Genomic DNA, 7,879 nt, shown 5'->3' on the forward strand with positions numbered 1-7,879 from the left:
CAGGCATAGAAAGTTCTAGATATGGGGAACTACAGAAAAGGGATGGAACAAAAAGGAAGGAATTCTAGGTAGAAGGAGAAGCCATAACTAGCTCATAGGCAGCTTGTGGAATATGAGAGAATTATTCCTAAAATTTCAGAGTTAGTACTATTCTTTCTGTATCCTAACAATCTCCATTTTATACATGAGGAAACTGGCAGAAGAAGATGTAATTTTCCATTGTCACAGGGATAGATTCAGAGCCAGGAATCAAACAGAAGTCCTTGGACTCCAAATTCAGTTTCCTGTCCCCAAAACTGCAGTCAATGAAACAATTATGACAAACAATAATTTCAGAAAGATAAAGGCTATTTAATTTTTTTAATTTTATTTTGCCTGGGTTTTCAAGTTGCATGATTTACACAGAATGAATAGGTTGTAGCAAAATATGAATGATGAACTGTTTGTGTGCAAGACATCCACAAGGTGCAACAACCAATAAAGGAGGTGACCAGTCATGTAGAGAGAGTGAGGGGACACTAGATGGACAATGCATTGATAACTTTAGAGGAAGGTTCACAGTGATGTGGGGGGATGGATTTAATTGATCAAATTGATCATGAATTACAAGACTCAGTGACTCAGTTTCCTAAGTTTTATTAAAATACTGTGGGCCCACAGGGAGACACCAAGGAGATAAATGTCTCAATTTGAGAGATGAAAATGGTTATATTTATAGTGAGAAAAAGTAGGTTATCTCCTTATTATCTTAATCTCCTCCTTAAGGAGGTACATGGGAGGTCTTATCCTAATTTGGACTTCCTGGGGTCCTAAGACAACCCCCAAGGTGGGTACCTTTTTCCTCGGAGGTGTGTTTTTGTGGTTTACATGTCATAAGGTGAACCTAGGGACACATTTGGTCCTTTCTGCACATGTTCATCAAGACATGCTTAAACTTGAAAAAGCCAGGGGGTCTCTGTGTTTATAATATCTCTTGTTTCAGGGGGCAGCTAGGTGATGCAGTGGATAAAGCACCAGCCGTGGAGTCAGAAGGACCTGAGTTCAAATCCAGCTTCAGAAACTTAACACATACTAGCTGTGAGGCCCTGGGCAAGTCACTTAAGTCTCATTGCCCTGCAAAAAAAAAAAAAAAAGAATGTGGTTTCTAGGTGTCCTGTCATCTAGGAATATTAATGGCTATTAATGATTAATGGTCCCTAGTTACAGTCTCTGTTGATGGTGAGGGTTGATAGGGACAAATCCTCTTGGCTACTGTAAGAACACAAACCTTAGTTTCTCTGTTAACCTTTTCAGGTACTACTGATAAAGACTCAGTCTTAGGTTATCTGTTAACCCTTTTTAGCCTCCTCCATCAATGGTACATTGAGAGGCCCAGCTATGGAGGATTTGCAGAAGGACATGGACAATCTGTACACAGAAGGAAATAGGTTCATCCCAAATCACTGAGTTAATCTATTGAAACTGTAGTGCCATGAGGCCATGTCATCAGAGTATAGGATTTAGAAACTTTAGCATACATCTAATCCAAGTTTTCTTAACATCAGGTCTTTCGAATTTGTTTTTGAGATAGATGTAAAGATAATGATGGATGACTCTGTGTGTGTGTGCACACTATAATTTCAATTGAGAGAAATGATTATTAAATAACCAATTATTGTGGAGATTCAGTGTTTTTTTCCATTTAAGGAAACCTCTGAACTTGCCCCAAAATTTACCACACTTAAACCATCTTATCTAGGTGGAGTTGTTGCCCCACCCAACCAGAGAATCTTACATTTAACTAATCTATGTAATTAATTAATTAATCTATTACATAGAATTTAATCTAAAGTGAATTCTGGCCCAAGGTGCTCCCCTCTAAATTGCCCTAGGCGGGGATAATCTAGATAAAAGATAAATCTCTTCATCCAAGACTGAGTGATCAGAGTCACATTCCCTAGCCCCTCATTAGAATGGGTCCATCTTATATTATAATATTCATTCTTCTCAGTAATTGTTAACCAATCAGAGTTGATTGTCACCCATAGGAGCACCCACTCTTCCAAGGTTGAGTTCCATAAGGGGTCTTTGGAATTTGAGAGAGTCATTGAACCCTTTTATTAATTATTTGCTAATATGATTAATAAAATGATTAATTACCCAGAAACTATGTCTCTGGAATTTTTTATATGTCAGACAATATAATTGGTTGTCATCACATTTCAATATATTTGATTTTGTGCATTTTTCAATGAATTCTTCTGAGAAAGGGTCCTTAGGTTTCACCACATTTTTGGAGAAGTCCATGATACTAAAAAATTAAGAACATATGATCTATTAACATTTAACCAATCCTCAAAGGTTGTAAATAGGGAAACTGAGGGTCCATTAAGTTAGTTATTTGTCTAAGGTCACACAGGTTTCAATTAGCAGAACTAGAATTTTTAATCCAAATATTATGACTTTACATCTCATGTTCTTTATACTATATGTGACCCGTGGACTGAACTTATTTTCCCTATGAACCTTAACATTTGAAGCCTTCTTCTTCATTTAAAACAAAAAAAAAAGGAAGTATCTAGCACAAGCTAAAGGTCAAGTGCTTAACTTTCCATCTGTGGATTTTTACCTTTATCTGTCCTTTATGTAGTTCCTTTTCATGAAGAATTATATTTTATTTGTCCTCGAAGAAATCCAGTGTCGTTCTTCATTATTTCAGATTGTCAGCTGGCTACATCAACTCTTTAGTAGCTTTTCACCTTTTATTGTAGACATCAGACCTTGTTCAGCCATTTCTTCTATTGGAATTCTCCTGTGGTAAAGTCACTTAACCTCTCTGACCCACAGTACCCTCTTCTATAAAATGAGGGGGTTGGATTACTTGGCCTCTGAAATCTCCTCAGTCCTTATATCTGTTATCCTTTGTTCCTCACTTACTTTTTGTTTTACTTTAAATTTCAATTTAAAAATTAAATATCTAAAATTGTAATAAATGTTTTCATTTGAATTTTTATATAAATGATAATTTTAACTTAAATGTTTTTTGTTTTTATGGGAATTATGAAATGTATTGATAAGGTAGGCCAATAGATTTGTCTCAGGGGCTCTTAAGAGCTTCCCAGTACAAGATTCTACTCCAAATCCAAATATTGTATTTCCACTGACCTCAATGAGTATCAACAAATTTAAGAGCTAGAAAAAAAAATCTTAGAGGTAATCTATTCAAACACTTTATTTTAAAGATTATAAATCCAGAATGTATGTTTCCTGAGTCTGGGACTGTTTCATTTTTTTTAGCCCACTTCTAAGCACAGTACCTGCCACATAACAGGAGTTTAATAAATACTGACTTAATGGAATTGAAAAATGCAGCCCAGAATTTTGGAGTCATATGAGCAAAAAAATGGAGGATTGATTTTTATCTCCATAAATTCTTAACTCCAAAATAAGAATTATATGCTAGATGTAAAGTCATTTCATCCTTCTCCATGATCTCAAACAGTAAGAATCCAAACAAAGTAAAAACTCAGTGAACTAATGTCACAGAAAAATAATAATCCTCAACCCCTAAAGCATGTTCATAACTCAGTACCTCATCCTCATGACCCACTAAGCTCCAGGCATTCTAGCTGCACAAAGTGGCCCACACACTTGAAACAGAATGCCACTCTATATCCTGAACCTGTCCCTTCCTCCCTTTCCTCCTCAGTGCAATGGATTAAAAAAGAAAAAACAAACTGAAATTTGCTTGAGCTGCCACAGTAGTGTGGCAGTGCTCTGTACCACAACAGAAGTTGGGCCAAGAGAAGAGGAATAAAAGGGACATGTTCAAGCTTGAAAGAGAATTAAACTCTATAACCTGCTCTGCCCCCACCCCCTCTTGTCTCAGTGTCATGGAGATCCAAATTCCAAAGGGCAGAAATTTATACAGGTTATGGAAAGTGTCATAGCAATGCTCTGTGCTGCTGGAACAGAGAATTGAGGGAAAGAAGGAAATTGGGCCAGGACATTTATTTGGGGGTGGAGAGGAAGAAGAGGGAAATCTACTTAGAGGAAAAAAACAATATCCAGTTGGAGTCAAGACCCAGCTCTGTCCACTCCTCAGAAATCACTTGGGGCAGAGACTAAGGTTTGTAAATTGTGAATTGCCCAGAGCAGAGGAGGTTGAGACATGTTTGAGTTCCAATTCTCAGGCAAGCTGCCATCAAAGGGGCGGGAGACAGAAAGTGAGAAAAGGGGAAAATAAGGGTGGATTTGGACTGAAATTATCAAAAATCTCAGGAGGAAAAAAATTCAAAGACCTTTAGCATAAGCAAATAAACCAAAAGAAGTTACTAGTGACAGAAGAATATGTGGTTTTCAGATCAAGTAAAAGAGTTCAGGCACATATGAATAAACATTTTAAGACAAAGGAAAATAAATCAATAGCTGATGAGGCAGAGGACTCTGTGGATTCCCAAAAGAGCATAAAACCAGAGCAGGATGTTCCTGAATGGTTTAAAAGAGAAATAGAAGGCTTGAAAGTAGAATTTTTTGCTACTACAACAGAAGTAATTGGCAGGAAAGAAAAAGAAAACAAATCTACATTGGCAAGTCTCACCCATGAAACAAAAGAGAGTATAACTTATTGGAATGCAAATACATGAAAGAAGAAGACAATATGAAAAAAGATAAGCAATAAGCAATGGAATCACTCATAACTTTAAATGTGAATAGATTAAACAATCCAATAAAACAAAGAAGTGATAAATTAGATAAGAAAGTAATACTCCATAACCTGTTACAAAGACATACACAGATAAAAATAAGAGGCTAAAAATGTTTTTACTATACATCAATGAATCAGCATATCTATATGTGTGTGTGTGTATGTATATATATGTATACATACACACACACACATATACAGTGAATACAAAAAAGCAAGAATCACAATCATGGTCTCTGGCCAAAAAAACCAAATAACCAAAACATAAGAGTTAAACAAGGAAACTGCCTTATACTGAAAGAAATCATAGACAACAAACCAATATCAGTAGTAAACTTACATCTTCCAAATGCCTTAGAATCCAAATTTATAAAAGAAACAGGGGAAAAGTTATACCCCTACAAACTTACGTTAACAAAATTTCAAAAAAGAAAATTATTAAACTGATTATTTTTTAAATTAGAATACAAACCTTTAAAAACACAAATGACAAGATATTAAAAATTAGAAGAAAAATTAAAAAACTAGAGAAATTACTCCAAAAGTTTTTTTTTCCTTGACAAGAATAATAAAAGTTAAACCTTTACTCAATCTGATTAAAAAGAAGACAAAAAATCAAATGTAAAAGTAGCAAATGATCAAGCTAATGGTGTATCTTAATCATGGAATAGCCAGGAGGCCAGTGTCACTGGATCAAAGAGTACATGTTGGGGAGTAAGATGTAAAAAGATTAGAAAGATAGAAAGGGACTAGGTTATGAAGGGCTTTGAATGCCAAAGAGAGCAATAAAAAAGCTATTGGAGTTTATTGAATAAGAGGATTGCATGATCATACGTGAATTGTAGGAAAATTATTTTAGTGTAGAATGGCAGGTGTGATCCTTTTTCTCTATGACACAGCTACCACCTTAATTCAGGTCCTCTATCACGTTTGATCTAGATTATTACAACAGCCTCTTAATTGGCTTCCCTGCCTCATGTCTGTCCTCCCTCTAGCCTATCCTCCACATAGCATCCAAAATAATTTTCTTTATGCACAGAGTGGACCATTTCATTGTCCTATTCAACAAATTTCAGTAATTTCCCTTTGCCTTTAGAATAAAACAGAAACACTCCTGCTTAGCTTTTTAGTCCCTTCTCTTCACTGTAAATTATACCCTCTCTTTGTTATCCAGCGAAACTGGCCTTTTCTCTGTTCCTCACATACTTCATCTTCTATCTTCTTGTATTTGTATTGGTTGGTCCATGTCTGAAATGTACTCTCTCCTCACCTTTCCCTCACAGCATCCCTCTCATCCTTCAAGTCATAGAACACCCTCTCCAACTACCTTGTATTTATTTATATTTATTCTATATCCTTATATATGTCCCTAAATGTTTGTCTTCTAACCTAAATGGTTAGAACCTAAGCTCTTGGTAAGTAGAGATTGTTATATTTATTACATTTCATTCCTCAGTGGCTAACATAGTAACTGGAACATAGCAGCAATTTGTAAGTACTCGTTGATTGATATAGGTGGAGAAATCCATCAAGCACTTGGAAGCATGGGCCTGGAACTCTAAAAAGAAATTGGAGGAGGAGATATACATTTGGAAGGCATCAGCAAAGACGTCATCATTGAAGTCATAGCATGAGAAGAAATTATCAGGGGAGAGGAACGAGAAGTGAATGGGGCCTAGGTCATAACCATGTTTAAGAAACAGGAGGAAAATGAAAAGGCAAGGTGGAAAAAACAGTTGAAGTAAAGAGGAAACAATAAAAATACAATATAATAGAAGCCATGGAAGAAGATAGTATGTAGTAAAGGGTGTTCCATAATGTCACAAAAAGATCAAGTAGGATAAGATAATTCTATTCGATGATAAAGATGTCACTGGAAGAACCTTTTTTTTTTTTTGGTACGCGGAGATGGAAACCAGATTGAAATGGATTGAGGGAAGAGTGGTGAAAAAATGGAAACAATCCATAGAATCACAAAATTGGAAGGTTCATTTGATACAAAGCAAAGGCATGAATGTCCAAATATCTTCTCCAACATTCCTAATAAAAGGCCAAATGGCTTTCAGCAAACACCTCCTCTTGTTGGCATCTAGATAGTTCCCTATGTAGTCCATACCCCTTGTGGACAATTCTTATTTTCAGATATTCATTGTTATATTGAGTCAAAATCAATTTTCTCTAAGTGAGTATCCTGGGGCCAAAACCTAATAACTTAATGGAAGGACCAGTAGGTCTTGCCATCTGCCCTTATGCTGTGTCTTTAGGACTTCTGAGTTTTGCTATCTGTTTAGCACTTGAACTTTCTTTAATATTGTCTCCCCTAATTAGAAGGTAAACTCCTTGAAAACAGGACTTTTTCTCACTTTTCTTATTTTTTCTATTTTTCCTCAGAGCTTAGAGCAGAACTTGGCACACATTAAGCACTTAATAAATTATTTTTCCCCATTCATTTATTTTTTATGACAATTCTTCAGATGTTTGAAGGAGGAATAATAATTCTCACATTTCAGGAATCAGCCTGCTTGGCCATCATTGACAATATAGTAACATTAGCACCATGTTACCTTCTAGCTATTTCAGAATGATGGTGAAATAACTAATAATAACATTATAATATTGATTATAGATTGATTTATATTACTTTGTATCAATTATTATATTGATTATATCAATTATAGTAAAAACAATAGGTCTCAAGAAAGTACATCCCAAGTGTCATGTCACTACATTGTGAGGATAATTTTCTTTTAGTAAGTTTGAACTTCCATGATTCACAACTGATCTGTCCCTCAGAAAATTATAATATCACCTTCACTGACCACTCTTGTCAGAACAAAAGGGGCTCCAGTCAGTCAGGTACCTGGATAGAAAAGATGGTGTTTTGTTGTTAACAGAGAAGGACTTCATTTTCTTAAAGCTGATTCCATGTGAACCTGAAAAATTACATAACTCTCAAGTCTTAGAATGCAGTGGAAATAGTGGGTAGAATTTTAGAATAATTTTCAGTTATCTGGTCTTTCTCAGTCTCTTTTCCTGGGAAACAAAGGAGAAGAATCTCCTTGGATCTTCTCTCTTATTCTCAAGGAGGGCAAAGCATGATATTTCATGATTAGTAAACTCTAAGTCAGAATATTCTGGATACTTCATCCTCTGACTGTCAGAGAGGCATCTGAGTAATTGGATTATTTACTT

Source organism: Dromiciops gliroides, chromosome 1 (assembly GCF_019393635.1).
Source record: "Dromiciops gliroides isolate mDroGli1 chromosome 1, mDroGli1.pri, whole genome shotgun sequence".
Lineage (NCBI taxonomy): Eukaryota > Metazoa > Chordata > Mammalia > Microbiotheria > Microbiotheriidae > Dromiciops > Dromiciops gliroides.